The 20,618-nt window shown below is 49.1% G+C and overlaps 1 long non-coding RNA gene across 1 annotated transcript; it reads left to right on the top strand.

Annotated features, from left to right (window-relative positions):
• The first annotated feature begins 18,474 nt into the window (after positions 1 to 18,474).
• Positions 18,475 to 20,149, top strand: LOC128322501 (uncharacterized). The gene is made up of 3 exons (XR_008305744.1): positions 18,475 to 18,698; positions 19,778 to 19,910; positions 20,030 to 20,149. It is a non-coding gene; the product is annotated as an uncharacterized LOC128322501 (long non-coding RNA).
• The last annotated feature ends 469 nt before the right edge of the window (positions 20,150 to 20,618 follow it).

Here is a 20,618-nt window from a genome sequence, read left to right as displayed (position 1 = left end):
AAAAATTCTAGAAGCAGGGGTAAGCAGCGTGGTGGCCAAATTTGCAGATGGTACCAAACTCTTTTGGGTAGTGAAATCCAAAATGGATTGTGAGGAGCTCCAAAAGGATCTTTCCAAACTGGGTGAGTGGGCGACAAAATGGCAAATGCAGTTCAATTTTGGCAAGTGTAAAGTAATGCACATTGGGACAAAAAACCCCAACTTCAAGTATACACTGATGGGATCTGAGCTGTCGGTGACTGATCAGGAGAGGGATCTGGGGGTCATGGTGGACAGCTTGTTGAAAGTGTCGACTCAATGTGCGGCAGCTGTGAAAAAGGCTAATTCCATGCTAGGGATCATTAGGAAGGGGATTGAAAATAAAACTGCTAATATTATAATGTCCTTATACAAAACTATGGTGCGGCCACACTTCGAGTACTATGTACAATTTTAGTCACCACATCTAAAAAAGGACATTGTAGAACTGGAAAAGGTGCAGAAGAGGGCAACCAAGATGATCAGGGGCCTAGAGCACCTTTCTTATGAGGCAAGACTACAAAACCTGGGGCTTTTTAGTTTTAAAAAAAGACGACTGAGGGAAGACATGATCGAGGTCTATAAAATCATCCATGGTGTGGAGAAAGGGGATAGAGAGAAATTCTTTTCCCTCTCCCATAACATTAGAATCAGGGGTCATCCAATGAAATTGATTCCCAGGAAATCTTGGACCAACAAACAGAGGTACTTTTTCACACAACGCATAATCAACTTGTGGAATTATCTGCCACCAGATATGGTCACAGCCAAAAACTTAGATGGCTTTAAGAGTGGTTTGGATGATTTCATGGAGGACAGTTCTATCTTTTTCTACTAGTAGGAGGGCTGTGTGCCACCTCCATCCTCCAAGGCAGGATGCCTCTGAGTACCAGTTGCAGGGGAGTAACAGCAGGAGAGAGGGCATGCCCTCAACTCCTGCCTGTGGCTTCCAGCAGCATCTGGTGGGCCACTGTGTGAAACAGGATGCTGGGCTAGATGGGCCTCCTTGGGCCTGATCCAGCAGCAAGGTTGTTCTTATGTTCTTATGTAAGGGAGAGGAGAGCTGGTCTTGTCGTAGCAAGCATGACTTGTCCCCTTAGCTAAGCAGGGTCTGCCCTGGTTGCATATGCATGGGAGACCTGGTTTGTGCAGTAGAGCGGGGAGCAGGGGCGTAACAAGGTTGGTCTCGGCCCAGAGACAAAATTTTAAAATGGGCCCCTCACTGATACACACGCACACACACTTCACAATATATAGTGCACTCACACTCGCATCCCCATTATGAATATGGTGAATATTTATAAAGTTATATTTATTGCTATATCGTTATAAATATAATGATATAACTTATATTCTTGCAGGATAGTTAGAGTTAGGACTTTCGGGACGTTGTGAGATCTCAGAGCAGCTGCTGTATCCACAGCTGCAAAATAAGGTGTGGGTGGTGTGGGTGTGTTTGGGGGGGGGGATTGTAACCCAGCGATCTCATCTCTTAATCCTTCTAGACTTTTCAAATGTGTGCGAAGGAAGGATCATTCAGAATAATGAAGGAAGCTCGGTGGGTGCTGAGGAGTCATGTGACTTGCCTCTGGGGGGCCCCTGGAGGCGTGGGGGCCACCAGGCAACCGCCTCCCCTTGCCTAATAGTAGTTACGCCCCTGGCAGGGAGAGTGGGTTAAGCCCGCTCCCCCCGCAGACGATCAGGGAGGGAGCCCTGGGCAGCCGGATCAGCGGCCCACACAACTGCCGGCTCCGTGACGGAGCCAGCAGGGGCTGGGGGGAGCGGGGGCCAATTGGCCCCTGGAAGCTCCAGCATGCCCTGTGCAAGCATGCAGGGCATGCTGGCGAGACCCCCAGAGCCGGGAAGTGGCTTTTTGCCTCCCCTCTGGAGATCTCCTTGTGAGTAGCCATGGCATTGAGCCGTGCTCGGCTACTCACTATATTGAAATCCAGGTTTGCTGAGCACTCGCTTTGCAAACCAGCTTTTAGGGGAGGGGTACTTAGGAGGGCTAAGCGCCTGCAAGCCACCAGCTCACCTGCGGGCCCGGTGGCTCCCACAATCAGGCAAAAATGGGCCAGGCTCTGCTAGCCCGATTTTGCCTGATCATGGGAATAGCTCCTTGATGTGTAAGCACTGTAGGTATCCTCTTAGGAGCAGCTCTGGGAAGAGCAGAAGGTTCCACGATCCCTCTCTGGTATCTCCAAGACAGGGCGGAGAGAAAAAGAAATTCCTTCCAGCAACCTTGGAGAAGCCACTGCCAGTCTGTGTAGACAATACGGAGCTAGATGGACATATGGTCTGACTCAGTAAATGGCAGCTTCCTATGTTCCTATGTTCCTAGGGGTTTATTCAGAAACAACTCCATGTTTTCCTCCTTTCCCTCCCTTTGCTTTTCTGACTCCCCCCCCCCCACAAAACACACACACTCTCTCTCTCTCTCTCCAAGGCCCCCCACTGGGACAAACATCTCAACAACACACAACAGAAAGGATACCCGATAAACTACAATACCTCCTTTCTGTGACTCTGTTCTTCATTCAGCTTCATTTTAACACAGAAACATGAGTTTTCACTAACGCTGGAATCAGGGCTGTTAACGTAACTTTCAGGGTTGTTAACATAAGAATTCTTATGTTAACAGCCCTGCTGGGTGAGGTCCAAGGCCTATCTAATCCAGCATCTTCTTTCCCACAGTGGCCCACCAGATGCCTCTGAGGAGCCCACACGAAAGGGGTAAGGGCATGCTCTCTCTCTGCTGCTGTTGCTCCCCTGCAACTGGTTTTGAGAGGCCTCATGCCTCTGAGGCTGGAGGTGGCCCATAGACACCAGACTAGTAGCCACTGATAGACCTGTCCTCCATTAATTTTTCTAAGCCCTTTTAAAACCATCCAAGCCGGTGGCCATCATCACATCCCGTGAGAAAGAATTAAATAGATTGATTATGCACTGTGTGAAAAAGTACTTCTTTTTGTTGGTCCAACATTTCCTAGCCTTCAGTCTCATAGGATAATACCTAGTTCTAGTGCTGTGAGAGAAGGAGAACAATTCCCCTCTGTCCACTTTCCATACTTCGAATATAATTTTATACACCTCCTTCATGTCTCCCTGTAGTCGCCTCTCCAAACTAAAAGCCCCAAATGCTTTATCCTCATAAGGAAAGAGCATCCAGGCCCCTGATCATCTCGGTTGCCCTCTTCTGCACCTTTTCCAGTTCTACAATCTCCTTCTTAAGATACGGTGACCAGAACTGCACACAGTACTCCAGATGTGGCTGCACCATAGACGTGTATAAGGGAATTGTAATCATGCATTTTGAATTTTAATCCCCTTCCTGATGCTCCCTAGCATGGAATTTCCCTTTTTTCAAGGCTGTCATGCACTGAGTGGACACTTGGAGAAAGACTGCTGATCCATCCACAGCCCCTCCGAGGGGCAGGCAGGAGGATAAACTAGAGCAAAGGCAACCCTTTGCAGAAGATGGCAGAGGGAGGCCCTGCTTTAAAGGGATGCAAGGATCTTCCGCTTGCTCTCCCTGGAAAGATTTGGGTTCTAAAACTGGGGCCCTCTTTGGACACAAAAGCAAACTGCGGGTCCATTTGCCTCTATCCCCCTTGTGCACTCCCAGATTATCACAATCTGAGGGCTGGGACCTGGCAAGTGGGGCAGGACTGGCTATGTGGGCTTACCCAACCCTGGAAGGACAGCCCACCCAAGACAATGGGTTGGCAGCCCATGGGAGGAGCTTCCTCACTTCCCTCTGGTTTGGAGTGAAAGACCAGTCTGGATGTAAGAGAGGAGGGAAAGGACCCTCTGCTGGGTGACTGGAACTCAGCAGAGGAGCAATTTCTGCAACTTGCCTTCTGGAGCTTGAGGGTAGTGGCAGGAGGGGGGCAACTGCCCCTCTGGGTCCCCCTCCTGAGTTGCCCCCTCCCAGCAGCCCCTGATTTCCAGAAGGGAAGCTGTCAAATCAAGAGAGGGCTTTTCAATGGTCTGCTTGGGCTTCTCAGCTGTGAAAGAGAGCAAGCCATTTCAAAACCGGAGGGCCAGACCTGAATCACACTGCCTATCCTATTAGAGGGGAAAGTCTGCATGAGATCCCCTGAGGAGCAGACGCGTATCCAGCGTGGGGCAGGCAGGGCACCTGCCCTGGGTGCCACTTGAAAGGGGGGGGGGGGTGAAAAATGCCACTGACAGCCCTGCTCCCAGGTCCCCCCTCCCACCACCACAAAATTTTAGCTTTGGGTTCCCCGAGTGCCGCTGTGTCTTGGCTCCAGGTGCCGCACTGCTGCTCATTGGCCAGATGCTGGACCTCCTGGCACTCCCCCCTGCTCGCGCTTGCACAGTGCCATATCTCTGCCCCCGGCGCATCATCATGTACACTGCATGCTCTGCTGAGTGCTCGCTGGCTTTTCTCTCTGCTTCGAGCTGCTGCATGTGTGCCTCATGGAGGATCATCACCGCCTGTCCTGCTGCTGGCCAACATCATCTTCGTTGGAGGGTTGAGGTCTCAAAACATTTGGGGCTGCTTGAGTTGAGCTGGCTTAACTTCTTCTTGGGGCTCTCAGGGGGGTGTCTCAGGTGTGGCGGGGAGGCAGTTGGCAGTGGGTAACCACCTCCCTCACCCAAAGTTGAGGCGGGGGCGGCAGAGAGTCTTCCCTGCTTCTGTCCCCCTAGCCTGAGTGGGTCACGGTGTGTGTGTGTGTGTGTGTGTGTGTGTGTGTGTGTGTGATGTTCGTTCGTTGTTAGTTTTTTAAAAAATGTTTTCATTATTTTAATTTACGCAGGGGGCGGATGAGGGTGGTTGAGGAAAATGTTTGGGGGGTGTCTTTCAGTGGTTATGGCCGGGCTGTCCTCCTTGCAGGTGTGTGTCCCTAGTAGCTCTTGGTAAAGCTCGGCAGCGGTGGGAAACGTGGCAGCTTTTCCTGCGGGGGGGGGGAGTCAAAGGCACCGGTGTGTGTGGTGTGTGGGGGAGGGGATGGGATTCCTCTGAACATCACACTTGCTCCCTGTTGTGGGCGCTTGGCTGTGAAGGCTGGCCTGGAGGGAGGCTTGCCTTGGGCTCAAGAAGAGCCAAAGCCCGGCTGAGACTGCTGCTGGGGATGCACATGCGCTAGTGAGTCCATGTGAGGGAAGGCAAGGCGGGCTAGCAGAAGTTCTCTCCCAATGACGAAGGCCCCCTGCTCTTGCAGAGAGCTTGCCAGGGGCTTAGAATAATTTAGCTAAGTCATCGGCTCTGCACATGAATGCACTGCCAAGTGTTTACGTTTTCATTTAGGTTACCACTCTTGTGGGAGCAGGCATGAACTATTGCTCTCTTTGCTAAGCAGGGTCCAACTTGGTTTCCATTTGAATGGGAGACTATATGTGTGAGCACTCAGTATAGGAAATCTCCCCAGGGAATAGGCTGCTCTGGCTGCTCCCCTTCCCCCGCCCCCTCCAGCTTCTCCAAGATTGGGCTGAGAGAGACTCCTGCCTGCAACCTTGGAGCTGCTGCTGGCCGTCAGTGTAAGCAATACTGAGGGACATGGCCCAATGGCCCAACCCTAATGGTGAATGGGAGCACCCCCATCATTAGGCTGGAACATGAGTAGGAAAGGCTGATGCCACCATGCAGCTGATCAAGATTTCTGTATCACACAGTAACCTAAGTAATCAAACAAAGTCAAGCCAGTTTCATATTCATAGACATTTCTTGCCTCTTACCTGTTTCTCCACAGACTCTCAAGCATTCCTGCTTGGTGAAAAATAAGTTGTCATTGCCCTGGCAGCCCCCATAGAAAAACACCTCGCAAGTCTCGGTGGTTGAGTTGTAGTAGAAGGCATACACCTCATTGTGACATGGTCCACGGTCCTTAGGCAGCATGCAAAACTCTGTGGCCCCAAAGGGGAGAGAGAAGCAGAAGCAAGTGCGATGGCTGACAAAGAGAAATGCTAAGCAGGTCTCCTTTTCCTTAAGAAGATGTTCTGAAAGGACCCCAGGAAGTAATAAGAACATAAGAACAGCCCTGGAGGGACTGGGTGAAGTCCAAGGCCTATCTAATCCAGCATCCTCTTTCCCAAAGTGGCCCACCAGATGCCTCTGAGGAGCCCACACGAAAGGGGTAAAAGGCATCCTCTCTCTCCTGCTGTTACTCCCCTGCAACTGGTTTTGAGAGGCCTCATGCCTCTGAGGCTGGAGGTGGCCCATAGACACAGGTTGACCAGAACTGTACGCCATATTTGTGTGGAATTCAGGCCTGTGTCTGATTCCATTTTTGTAAGGAATAAATTAATGCCTGAAATCAGATACACTGACCAGGGCAGGACACCCAGGTTGCGCTCGCTCCACTAAACTGGGCTTCGGGGAGGGCAGTTTTAGCGCATGACCCACTTTGGGGAGACCGGGCTCGGCTGCGAGCCCAGTGGTTCTCACAGTCATGCAAAATCAGGCTAGGCTCCCTTAGCCCAATTTTGTATGGCCATGAGAATAGCCTCAATGTCTCTGGAAGAAGCTAGAAGCTGAGCTTGCATTTCCTCCTGCAAAAAGTCTGTGTTAATCCTTGTTAATGATTGCTCTGCTGTGCCCAAATGGGATATTCCTGTCACTTTCTCTGAGAGCTCCACTTTGTAGAATTAGAAGTATTGTTACATCCAATTGCTGTCTTTAGGAATTCTACTCTAGGTAGATGCACACAAAAGAAAATGATTTACACCTATAGCTGTGATTCTTCTTTGCGAACACCTTTTTACACTTTCTGGGACCGGGCACCAGAAATCTGGGGACAAGAAAAGATGCCCATTTGCAGCTCAGAGATGCAGATTTGCTTTGGGCAAAATAAAACAATTTCCTCCCCAAAACAGCAGCTAAGAGAAGATGGAATTCCAATCTTCCTGGACTGAGCTAATATCCTGAACTAATATCAATAATTAAAAGACTATATCCAGAGGGTAAGAGCAAATTGTCACCTTTTTGGGATCCAGGAAGGATGAGGATATTTTGAATAGACTCTGTGGAGATCAAAGGAAGAAACAACTATAAAGAATGGAGCTCACTGAACGGAGAGCCAGCAAGCTTGGCCTAACCAGCAGATCTGTGCTCAAGAGCCATCCCAGAGTTTGCTGCTAAAGCCTCGGGGCTACAAGCAGGAACTCTTTCCATGGACAGGAACTCTTTGTGACTACCACCAGCCTGCTTGACTGCCTGAAGCTTGCACCCCAGGCTCCTGTTCTCCAGCACCCACCTTTCTCCTCCATCTGAAGCGTGCATCGTTTCCAAGCTCCAACAATGAACAAGTCCTTTGAAGCCTTCTTTGTGAACCTGGTGAGATGCCTTTTCAACACACAGCGCAGCCTGCTCCCCCCTTCCCTACACCTTGAATTGGAAACATGTTTTTAATTTGGATGACCTGTTTGAATTTTATCCTGATGAGCAACTTTCTATAATAAAGCCCATTGAACTTTCTGAGTATGTCTCCCTCTATCTCTGTTTGTGTGCCCAGATCCTACATGGTCACCATCTCCAAAAACCAATTCAGTTTGTGTATGAAGTGTCTTTGTCTCTTTCCCTCTGAGCATATACAGAGTGTGAAAGCAGGTGTAGTTCACAACACCAGATGTGACATGACATTTGCAATCTTTGCACCATGAAGGCAAGTCACTATGCAGTCTTCACACAGGTCACAAACCCATCTCTATATGCCCCTAACAATCAAATCACCTACTACTTGGAGTCCCACACCCTCTGGAGGAATATCCTCTGTGTGAGAAGATATGGGCACATCACTAAGGAAGGGGTCCCTTCTAGGGAATAATCCCCCTCTTCCTCAGACTGATTTCCTCCTTCCCTAAGACCTTCATTTCCCAAGACCGCAGAGGAGCTGTCAACCTGGGAATGGGATGCTCCCTTCACATCCCTGAGGATCTCACCCACAGAGCTCTTTGCCTCCCTAAGCCTCTCCAGGTCAGTCACCTGGGCTTCAATGGAACAGACTAGTTCCCTGAGAGCCAGGAGATCTTTTCACCAAGTACACAGCCATGCCTTCTTCCACTCAGGCAGATAGCCCACCACTTGCCCGAGGGCTTCTCAGAAGCATCTGGTGGGCCATTGTGTGAAACAAAATGCTGGACTAGATATTATGGATGTGCACAGATCAATTTTTGCAATTCAATTCAAGGTCAAATCGAATCAGCCAGATTTGATTCAGTCTTGAATCTGATCAGATTTGATTCAAGTTGGAATAGATAAGATTCATATTCAAATTGATTCAACCCACTTTTAAAGGCAAAGGGGACACCACATTGGAGTATTGGGTAGGGCCCCATGGGTGCCACTTACCACCCAAACTGGGGATATCTGTTTATTTTTTAGGTTTTCATGATTTTGGTAGTCCTTGTAGAAGTGGAGTTATGGAACAAAGTGTGTGATCAGTATTTTTGAATTGTTTAGACTCTTTGGTGTGTAATGACTTTCCCCCTCCTAATGAAGCCCTATGAAGATTCATTACACACCAAAGAGTTTAAACAATTCAACAATTCCTAATAATAATAATATAATAATAAACACTGCCTTGTGATTGGAGGGGGGTAATTAATGGTACCTCATGTGCCAACTATCCCCCCAAATGTGCATGCCATTCAATGTCTCTAATTTTTCCCCTCTGTGTGCAGAATGAGTTTTGTTCTGGGTGGCAGTCTCAAGGCTGTGTGTGCTCACATGCATTCAGAGTGGGGCCTTCCTGATTCAACCTGATTGGGATCTAAAATCAACTGAGTGGACATCCAAAAACTTGATGTATTCCTTAATTATAAACTGAGTACCCCCTGGCTTGCAGGTTTGGGGTTGTTGGCATAATGCAGTGTCACTGCAAGGAAAGGGGGTACACAGTTCATTTTTTTTTAAATGAAGTTCTGAGGTATTTAGATTCTTTGGTGTTTAATGAATCCTCATATGGATTCATCAGGAGGAAAATGCATTACACACCAAAGAGTCTAAACACATCAAAAATAGTGACTGCACATTTTGCTCCAAAACTACACTCCAAACAAATCTCCAAACAAAGCAAGGGCTAGAGCTTAGTTTAAAAAAGAAGACAAGAAGTGAGAGCTGGGAATCAGGGGGAAGAAATAAGGGAAATAAAATCTCAAATCAATTTTATTTGAATCTGGAGAGATTTGTTTGGAGGTCAAATGATCAATCAAATCGACCTGATTGAAGATGAATCAATTTGACCTCATATCAGTTTGCACATTCCTACTAGATATCCCTTTGGCCTCATTCAGCAGGGCTGTTGTTATGTGCTTACCTTCTTATGACTCAGTAGAAGGCAGCTTCCTATGAGGGATGCTAATTTTGCCTCTTTGTACAATGCCCGCATCCCCTTTTCACAGGCTTATATGAAGCTGCCAACTAATAGCACTTCAGCACACCATGTCCAAGCATGAATGTGTTGCAACGTATCATGGGGGAGGGGGGCAGAATCTGGGACCCTGAACAAAAGTACCTCCTGCCCCTCAAAGAGCCTCCTCATACTGTGCAAGAATTGCAGGAAGGTTCAATAAGAAGGGAGATTGCTGGGGAAGTTGAGAGGACCTCTGGAGACAGATATTCTGAACTGCAAGATCGTGGGGAAGAGGCTCCCTGTCTAGTGATGACCTAACACACATGGCAAGCAAGAGGGGGTGATCCAGTGGAGTGGGGGGGGGGGAGAGCCACTGACCTGGAATATTCCGTCCGGACACAGATGGCAGCTCAGCCCAGACGGCAAGGATGAGGATCATGAGGACGAGATCACCAGACTTCATGGCTAGGCAGGTTTGAGACTCTAGCCTATACACAGGGTGCTTTATACTCCATCTCAAGGCACTGATGCAGCATTTCCTAATCATTTCCTAATCATGCAGCCACACCCAGAACAGAAACACTTCAAAATACAAGAATAAGCAAAGAGTGGATCAGGTCCAAGTCCCATTCACACAAGTATCCTGGTTCCCACAGTGCCCCGTCAGATGCCTCTGGGAAGGCCACTGGCAAGAGATGAAGGCATGTCCTCTCTCCTCACAAGTGGTATTGAGAGGGATTCTGCCTGAGTCTGGAGCCATCAAGACTAGTAGCCATGGATTGACCCATCCTCCATGAATTTGCCTAAGCCTGTTTAAAAGCCATCCAAGCTGGTGGCCATCACCACGACCCGTGACAGAGAATTCCATATATTTTTAATTATTTCTTGTTTACACAATCAGACAGGTGTTATTGACTGGTTTGTTTTATCCAGACATCGAGTCCTTCCCAAGGATCTGGGATGGCTGAATTTTATTATCAATGTTGTTGCTGTTATTACAGATATCGTCGCAGAATATAGGCTGTTCCCAGTAAAAGTTGCTTTTTGTAATTGGCTGATGGTGATTTCTATGGCCCCTATGGTGTGGAGTTGCTCTTCAAGTTATTTTGGAACTGCAGCCCGGGCACCAATTACCACTGGGATTATTTTGGTCTTTTTCTGCCACAGCCTTTCAATTTCAATTTGTAGATCTTTGTATTTTGTGATTTTTTTCTATTTTTCTTCTATTCTGCTATCCCCTGGTATTGCTATGTCAATTATTTTGACTCCCCCCCCCCCGAGTTATGTGACGTTTCCTCAAGTAACCTTGCAGTCTCCAGCCCTTGTTGCTCAACTGAAGATCCTGAGTCCTGTAGCCCACTTGCCATCAGATGTCCAGGTACTCCAGCACCTGGTGCGGTCCTTGTTGACCCAGGCGATGACCGATCCGGTATAGATTTATTAAAGTTACGTCTCACCATATTGTTAATGGGAGAAGCACTCTTCATCTGGCTCCTCTGGTGAGACATATCCAGTATGGTTGTACCTCTGGCATAGCTCTCACTTTCCTCAGAGCATGCAAGCCCCACAACCACGCCAAGGTAGTGCCTCACTGGGGGTTGTTATTATAATTATAATTATAATTATTGATTTATTTATTGAATTTAGATTCCGCCTAGTATAAAAATCTCGAAGCGGTGTACAGAATTAAAACATAAGATATAACACATTTAAAATCCATAAGATAAAAATTAGATAAAAACATGTTAAAAACACATTAAAATTTTAAAAATGAATCTCAGTTGAGGGCCTGGGAAAACAAGTACATGTTCAGGGTCCTCCAAAAGCAAACAGAGAAGGAGATGCTCTTATTTCAGCAGGGAGCACATTCCAAAGCCCTGGGGCAGCCACAGAAAAGGCCCGGTCCCGAGTTGCCACCAAACGAGTTTGTGTCACCCGTAATCGGACTCCTCCAGATGATCTTAAAAGGTGACAGGGTTTACGACAGAGAAGGTGCTCTCTTTAATACCCTGGACCTAAGCTATTAAGGGCCTTATAGGTTATAACAAGCACTTTGTATTTCATTTGGAAACCTATCAGAAGCCAGTATAGTTCTTTTAGAATCGGTGTTAAATGATCCCTTCGGGTAAACTCAGAGACCAGTCTGGCTGCAGCATTCTGTACCAACTGTAGTTTCTGAACTACGTACAAATGCAGCTCCACATAGAGTGCCTTACAGTAATCAAGCCTAGAGTTTACCAGCATATTTATGACCATTTTATGGTCACAACTCTCCAAGAACGGACATATCTGGCGTATCAGCCAAAGCTGATAAAAAGCACTCATAAGAACATGAGAACAGCCCTACTGGATCAGGCCCAAGGAGGCCCATCTAGTCCAGCATCCTGTTTCACACAGTGGCCCACCAGATGCCACTGGAAGCCTACAGCAGCAGTTGAGGGCATGCCCTCTCTCCACTCTGCAACCAGTACTCAGAGGCATCCTGCCTTTGAGGCTAGAAATGGCCTCTAGCCCTATAACTAGTAGCCGATGATACTCTTTGCCACAGCCTCAACCTGAGAAACCAGGGAGAGTTGGGGATCCAGGAGCACTCCCAGACTACAAACCTGATCTCTTAGGGGGAATGTAACCCCATCCAGAACAGGTAGATCTATACCATGGCTTGGACCTCGACCCCCCACAGACAGTACCTCCATCTTGTTTGGATTCAACTTCAGTCTATTATCCCTCATCCAGCCCAATATCACCTCCAGGCAGGCACTTAGGGGGGTCATACCATTTCCTGATGAAGTTGGTATAGAGAAATAGATCTGGGTGTCATCAGCATATTGATAGCATCCCAGACCAAACTTCCTGATGATCTCTCCTAGAGGTTTCATGGAGATGTTAAAAAGCATTGGAGACAGTATGGAGCCTTATGGAACCCCACACTTCAGCTCTTGCTTTTCAGAGCAATAGTCTCCAAGCGACACCTTCTGGAATCTGCCAGAGAGGTAGGAGTGGAACCACTGTAAAACAGTGCCACCCAGTCCCACCTCCTTCGGGCGACCAAGCAGGATACCATGGTCAATGGTATTGAAAGCTGCCGAGAGATCCAAAAGGAGCAGCAGAGTCATTCTCCCTGTGTCTATCGCCAGTTGGAGATTATCCATCAGGCCGACAAAGGCAGTCTCAACCCCATAGCCCACCCGGATGCCAGTCTGGAAAGGATCTAAATAATCTGTGTCAACCCAAACTGCCTGGATTATGTGCTGTGTGGAAAAATTGCTTCCTTTTGTCAGTTCGAATTATCCCTACCTTAAGTTTCATGGGATGACCCCTGGTTCTAGTGTTGTGAGGAACAAAAAATTCTCCCTCTCCACTCTCTCTACCCCCTGCATAATTTTATACCCCTCTATCATGTCTCCCCGTAGCTTCCTCTTTTCCAAATTAAGAAGCCCCAGATGCTGTAGCCTTGCCTCGTAAGGAAGGTGCTGTAGGCCCCTCATCATCTTGCTTGCCTTCTTTTCCAGTTCTCCAATGTCCTTCTTAAGATAATGGGCACCAGAATGGCACACAGTACTCCTAATGGGGCATGCAGTACTCCCACACGGACCATCAGGTAGAGATGTGCAGATGTGTACAAAGGCAAGAGAAGACTTTAATTTTCAGTCCCCTTCCAAATGATCCCTCACATGGAATTGACCTTTCCCACGTCTGCCGTGCACGGAGTGAACACTTGGAGAAAGACTGCTGATCTCCCCACAGCCACCTCCGGGGGCAGGAAGGAGGATGAGATAGAGCAAAGCCAACCCTTTGCAGAGGATGTCGAAGAGAGGTCCTGAATGCTTTAAAAGATGGTGCAGTGCAAAGATCTTCTGCTTGCTCTCCCTAGAATGATTTGGGTTCAAAACTTTCAGCCTTCTTGAGACACAACAGCAAACCATCAGTCTGTTTGCCTCCATCCCCCTCGTGCACTCCCAGGCAATCACATTCTGAAGTCTGGGAGCTGGCAAAGTGAAGAGGCCTGGATGTGTGGGCCTTCTCCCATCCTGGAAGGAAAGCCTGCCTTAGCCAATGGCCTGCAGCCCACAGGAGGGGCTTCCTCCCTTGCTTCCGGTTAGGGGTGAAATACCACTCTGGATGAAACATAGGAAGGAATGGACTGTCAGTTGGGAGTCTGGAACTCACTAGAAACCAAGGATTCATTTCCAAGTTTGAGGGCAAAATCAGAACCACGGTTGGGTTGAGGAACTGTGGTTATGATAATTTGAACATTACGGGTGTGTGTGTGTGTACAGGAGGTGAGTTCACCAATGGTTTGGCATGATATCCAAAGGCAGTCTGGATGAGAGTGTAGGATTCCTCTAGAAAAACTGGGGAGCGGGGGCTTTATTATTACCTTTATTAAGTGTATAGATACAATTATTTTGTGTTCCAGTACCTTTGGATGTGAGTTCTGCTCTTGGACTTCTTTAGAGAGTTCCTCAGTGTTTGGTAGATATGCTGTGATTTCCGTTTCAATCAGAAAGCAGAATTCCTATTTATTTATTTATTTATTTATTTATTTATTATTATTATTTTTTCACATTTATATCCCTCTCTTCCTCAAAGGATCCCAGAGGGGTGACTCCTAATCTTCAGTTGCCTACGTGCTAGCAGCCCATTTCCCAGCTGCCTCCCTCTCAAAGCCGCAGGACTTATTCTCTCTCGGAGCCCACTTGGGCAATACTTGGGGGTCCCCCAACACAGGGGTGCTGGGAGGACCTGCATGCTCACCGCATGTGCTTGTCCTTATTTCACGTGGCAAACTGGGCGGAGAAAGCATCCTCTGAACCAGCCCCCTCTCACTTTCCTCCCTGGTGGTTCTTTAACCACCTTCTCAGCACCTCTGGCTGGCTAGTGGCTGTGCAGGGAGGAACCTGACTCTGTCACCCTGTGCAGATATAGCAGTGCCTTGAGAAGGGGAAAGAAGTCCATGCAGTACAACAGCCACGGCTCCTCCTAACGAGGACCAGTAGTAGTAACGGGTAGGGCAGGGGCGCCAAGAGAGGTGCAACTACTTCGAGTTCCTGGCAGCCCAAGTTCACCTGTTTATCCCAACCCTGCCCGCCCCACCCCACTTCTGTGTTAATGAGAGCCATGCTGCCTGCAGGCTGGCTGTTCACCAGGTGGAGATGTGCAGGACCACACATGAATGACCAGCCTGCAGGCAGCATGGCTCTTCTGCACTTGGGTTGGGAGAAACAGGGGCAATTGGGCTTCTGGGACTAGGGGAGCTGCACTTCTTGGGGTGCTCCCTCCCCAGTTTGTTGGGATGAGCTATAGCTGAAATGAAAATACTTGAAGGTATTCAAACAATCCCAATGACTTTTTTTCCTATCAGCCATCAGAGCAAAGAGTCACATGTAGGTCCTCAAAGAGTCTCATGGAACGCGGGATTGGTGGGTTGCAGCCCTCTGATCTAGGAGATGGGCCTCAGGTCTGGACATGGGGAAGGTGTGACACCCTTACGGAGCCCAAACACTCCCTATGTTTCTTTCTCAACAGACAAAAAAGTCCAAAGATTCATGCCAGCTTTGTATCCCTTTTGCCTAAATACGAAGAAGCCTAAGCGTAAAGAACATATGAGGAAGGGGCAATCGAGATTGGGGTAAGCCAATGCCCCCCCCCAACACACACACATTTATCAGCAGAAGCAGTTTGGCCCTCAAGGTCACCATGGGAAACTTGGGAAGACATTTCGTGCTCGTTGACCCCTTGAGGCAATGAGTGTTGGAAAGAATATGCTGGCGACTGAACAAGGTCATCTGTACATGCCTTTCTGGGTTCTTGGCAGTCAATGCCTCCGAATTGCCAAAAGCCTGATAGTGGCCATGTGGAGAACAGCTGGAACGATGTGCCTTTCCCGCAGCAGTGAAGAAGAAGGGCTCTTGAATGTGCCCCCTCCGTCTTGTGGCTGCAGTCCAGGGTGCAGAATGTCCCACGCCACTTCATAGCAGCAACGTGATTTGTGGGCACGTCTGCTCTATCATCGCCAGCTGCCCAAGGGAGGAGCGCTGTTGCAAGACTAGCCGTGGACAGCAATGCCAGCTCCTTCCGGGAGATAAGGGCAGGGGACGCTCCCTTCCTGGCACTGGTGACACTTGGTCATCAGATGCTGGAAATGCCGGACCGAGTGAGAGATGGGCAGCAACCCTTCTGTCTCGGCCTCGGGTTTCAGTCTGTCCGTGACAGCCCATCTCTATGAAAGCCTCTTCTCCTTTCCAGATACTCACATGGATGCAGCTCCAAAATTGCCTGGAGGGAGGGAGTGGGTTCAGTCTTTGGCTGAGAGCTTGATTCCAAGGATAGAGCATAAGCAAAGCACCAACAAAGCCAGCAAATATCTTGTTACTTGCAAGCTTCCCCCTTTCCCTGAGGAGTGGGACGTTGCAGAGGTGCCCTGCTACTGGGATTATGGGGAGAGATCCCTGAAGGCTCATGATGTCATTGTAGGGCAGCCAAATGGCCCATGAAGATGCATCATTCACTTTGGCTTAAAAGCATGTGACTGGGCAGAAATCTTCTCAGATTTGCTTGGTTTTAGAAAGAATGAATGCCCCTCCCAAGGCCTTGTGTGGTAGGGAGGGTGATTTGTGATTTGTGCCAGCCCCACCCCTAGCACAGGACCCAGAAGAAGCCGTATTGTCCAGGGACCTCGATGGGGGCAGGGCTAGCATGGCTGCTCCAGCAGCTCCCCACCCCGAACATTCAGTCGAGCGTTTGCTTTCATACAGAGAGGAGCTGGATCGTGCGGCTCCTCCGGTTACTTGGCGGCCTTTGACGTGATAGCGCGCCTGCCTGCAGGATTGGCAGCGGCGTGGAGGAGGTGGTGGCTCAGTGGCGGCAGCAGAGATCCGAGGAAGTTCCTTTGATTGGCACACCGCTGCCCAGGTTTGGGGCTTTGGCCCAGTTGTTTGCAGGCCATGGGGGCCCACTAAAGGGGAGAGCCTCCAGTGGCAGGGGGGCTGGCCAGGGCCAAACTGGGGGCTTTGGCCTTAAAACACTACCACTGAGCCTTAGAGGCTTCTGGGCTCGTGTTCCACGCGGCATTAGGTTTCCAAAGGGAAGACCTTTACCAAAGTCTCTTTGGGCCTGATTTTGCAGCAGAGGCCACTTGCTGGCTCTGAAGAGTCAAGTGGAAGAACTTGGCTTGGGTTATTGTCAGTGGTGTGCAATGTAAACTGCAAGTGTGTTGAGTAAATGCTGTATCAGAGTTTGCAATGGCTGTTCCCAATACTCGACAAGTGGCCTGCCTTGCAGGGTGGTTGTGCAGCAATACATCATCCCACACTCTGCCCGGGGGTGCCCTGGGTCAGAGGAAAGATAAGTGCAGAAGGATAGCTGGCCCTGAGGTAGCTGGCGTGCATTGCAGCCTTTTGCTAAGCAGGGTGTACCCTGGTTTGCATTTGAGGCTGCCGGTCAGGCAGTGACAGAAGGATTTTCCACTCTTCGCCTCAGAGTTTTGTGCCTCTGGCTACAGCTAATTGAGTGGGGCTTGGCCCGGTTGCATATGGGTGAGAGACTAGAAGGGTGGGCACGGTAGGATGTTCCCCCTCTGGGGGATGGAGCCGCTCTGGGGGGAACATGCAAGTTCCAGGTTCCTGCCCTGGCAGCATCTCCAAGATAGGGGTGAGAGGAGTGCCGCCTGCAACTTAGCGGAAGCTACTGCCAGTCTGTGAAAGCAATACTGAACTTGATAGACCAATGGTCTGACTCAGTATGTGGCAGCTTCCTATGTGTCTATGAGGAAGTTAGCTTAAGGAGGGGACAAAAAACATTTGCGAGCTGGAAACCAAAGCACAATGGTTTCAGCAAACAAAAGGCATTCTTTTGCCTGTAAAAAAGGGGCAAGTGCCACAGAGATAGGCCGGGCTATCAAGTCTACAGGGATAACTTGGAGGCTTCAGAATGGAAGAGGAAGGTGAATGGGTGATGGGGAGACGTCGCGTGGCCACTCACTCTAAAGGCATAGCAGGGCCAGTCTGTACAGACAAGAGGGGGCTGGTGGGCCGGACTCCACAGGGGGCAGTTTCCATGCTTGGAACTACAACTGTGGTTAGTGTCAAATGGCAAGAGGGCAGGGTCTGGGCTGGCATCTGGCTGACCGGGGTTGTGGTTTTACCCCCAGTAGTAACCAGCCGAGCGAAGGCAGAGCACACGCTCCAGTTACAGGGCAGGTGGCTCAGTTCAGTGACTGCATATATTTGGAGAAAACACGTGGGGATCGCTGTAGAACTAAATTCCAAGCATTTGGGGGTGAAGTCCATTTGGGATGGGAAAGGCTAATCCTAATCTAAAGAACTACACAGGGAACAGGTAGGGAGAGAGGGAGAGAGAGAGGTTTCCATGGGCTCTCTAGGAGGACAGGAGGGGGTGTGACACACCTGGAAAGACCTGGAGAAATATCAGAGGTCATAGAGGAGAGTCAGGTAGAATGAGAGGGAGCCCCTTACTCACTCTCTCTGCTCTCAGTGCCCCTGCAGTATGCTCTGAGGCATGCAGCAGAAAACTGGACCAAGACATTGGGTCGGAGGTGGGGGTGGCCTTTCGAGAGCCTGGACCCACAACAGTGGGTTTGTGTGTGTATATCAGTGAGGGGAGAGGCCAATTTTAAAATCTTGCCTCTGGGCCCACTCCAACCTTGCTACGCTCCTGCTATTAAGTGATAAGTGGTAAGTAATAAAAGGACCACATCTGTTTTTTAGTGGACATTCTTGCCCTTGTTTAGTGGACATTCTTGCTTTTAAGCGAAGCATCACTAAGGGCTTCTTCCCTTTTAATAAATTTTGCTTTATAGGAGCGCAATATGCAAACACGGGGGGACATTATGTCCACTGTCCCTGTAATTCCATCTGGACCCAACATAAACTAGATGGTTGGACAGAAGGTACTGATGAGGGGTAGGAAGCAGGTCAGCAACCTACAGAGGTCAGACACTTCGAGATTAGCTCATCTATGCCTCACGTTGCCGGAATGGGGGAGTGGGGGGGGGGCGAGGGGGTGAATATTAAGCTGCATCCATTCTCAGTGCCGCCAGCGCTTAGCACCATTCTTGATTAAGCTGGTAACATCGGCCTGCCACGTATCATTTCGGCCCTGGGAGGGATACTGTGTCTGTCTCACATTGGGAGGCTGCTAGACTGTTGGCCTATACACCCTGCCCCTGAGGCATGGCATGGAGTGCTGGCACTCTTGTGGATGGGCTGCCTTCACCTGCTTCTGCTGTTGTGGATAGCAGGTTGTTTTTCAGGGCCAGCCTACTCCCATTGCTGTGGCAATTAGTGAGCTTTCGGGAGCAACAGCTTTTAAAGTTTTGGCATAGAGATTCATTCAGATAAGGTAAGCGACACTATGGTGTTCAGAGGTGTGTGATGATAGGAAAGGGACTGTACCTAAATTTTGGCTGCCCAGGGGGGTGGGGGGCAGAGAGCGACCGATGAAGGCATGGTGTTCAGAGAGAGGGATGGAGGCATTTGGGGGTGGAAGCAGAGTGCGAGCAATCCCAAAGAGTGCTTGAATACTTTCTTTTGTGGAGGGGTTACAGAGGCGTGAATAGACGTGGAAGAGGAGAAGCCCCTAAACTAGCCGGCTCCACTCCCCATGCCCCTCTTGGTCATTAGGGCTACGGGGCGGAATGGTAGGAGCAGGAATTCAATGGTTCTAATCCATGCTTGGCCTGTCTCCTAGGAGGGACTGCTTCAAGCTGTGTTAGCTAGGTTTCTTTTGGGTGAACTTGATCATGGACATCCGCCCCAGGGTAAGGTTCTTGCTTGTGCAGACCTGCCTGGGCTTTCCTTCTAGTGGGAGGAATGTGGTTGCTTCCGTGCTGGTCAACAGCTGACCAGAGAGGTTAGGGTCAGGAGAACGTGCTTGTGTAGGCTGGAGGTGATCCCTTACTCCCAGTTTGGGGCGTGGTGGTAAGATGTGCTACCGCCACCATCTTGGGGCAGTTCTACAGGCTGGCATCAGTCAGCCTCTGGTGCATATCAGCTAATGGCAGCATTGTTGCAAGGTGCTTATTAACAGGGTTAACCTGCTCTCTGCCGTCAATATGCTCCCAAATGGCCTATTAACCCCCCGCTCAGGAGCTAAACCAGCACCCCCTTGAGTCCGACTTCAGACGCGAGCTGCATGTCGGGGCCACGAGGCGCAACCCCTGGGGGAAGCGGCACAGGTTCTTTGAACCCGGTCACCCAATGGTGGCTACGCCCCTGCTTGATCTACTTCGTCTGAAAGTGGATTTGACAGGTTGGTCTCCAGCACAGCTCCCCCACCTGGTATTACTCACGGGCAGGTGAGCCTGCCAACCACGGCTCTACTAGCCCAAACCTCAGATTGAAACCTGCCTCCCACCAAACATCACATACCTGGAGGTTTCTTAGACCACGTCTCACACCCTTTCTTTCTTTTTAATGCAGCTTCCCTGCTGGCCGCTGCTGCCCTATGGCATCCCAGCGGCGGGAGAAGTACTGAGTTCCCATCCTGTCCCGTCCCGGCTCGACTGCACTCCTGGTCTATGTTACTAGTTGAACTGGAAACCACGCTGATCATGTAAGCAGAGAACAATTCTATTTAGAATCAATGTATACGGAATAGCTTAGTAGGGCTGTTTGAGAGTCAATCAAAGCACTCTTTGCCTTTTTCTTTCTGCCTGCTGATCCTACTGGTAGCACAGAAAATGCCCTCTCTGGGAAAGAGACCTTTAATCCTCACCTGAACCTGGCTGAAAACAACGGGGTTTTTTTAAAACCAAATGGGTTGAATGTCCAAGCATCATCATTCTGAATGAAATCACCAACAAACTCTGAAGGGTGAGTTATCCTTCATCATGTTAGACAATAAAAACCATTTTTCCTTCTTGGGTGTTATCTCGTTTGACTAATACTTCATGAAATCATCTGATTTTCAGAATACTTCGGTTATTCTAAAGTAACGTGACACAAATAAAAAATCCAACATGGTGGATCAAAATAAGTATGGCAGTGTGATATTAACTGTTAAAAATAGATCCTCTATGGGGTCAGGTCAGGCGAGTTTGCTGGCCAATCAAGCACAGTACACTGTATACTTTTCGGAGGTCCGATATTGTTCTATTCTACAATCCTTGTCTTCTTGGTTCCATGTAATATTCTAATTTTCTGGGATTGTGGATTTGGGGTGTTCATGAGCTGTATGCCATGATCATCACAATTATAACAAATTAAGGCTTGACTTATCTCGCTTTGCACGTAATGTGTCTGTCTCATATATCAGTTTCAC

This window comes from Hemicordylus capensis, chromosome 4 (assembly GCF_027244095.1).
Source record: "Hemicordylus capensis ecotype Gifberg chromosome 4, rHemCap1.1.pri, whole genome shotgun sequence".
NCBI classification, from domain to species: Eukaryota; Metazoa; Chordata; class Lepidosauria; order Squamata; family Cordylidae; genus Hemicordylus; species Hemicordylus capensis.
The sequence above is the reverse complement of the archived record's forward strand: the minus strand, read 5'-3'. Positions and strand labels throughout refer to the sequence as shown.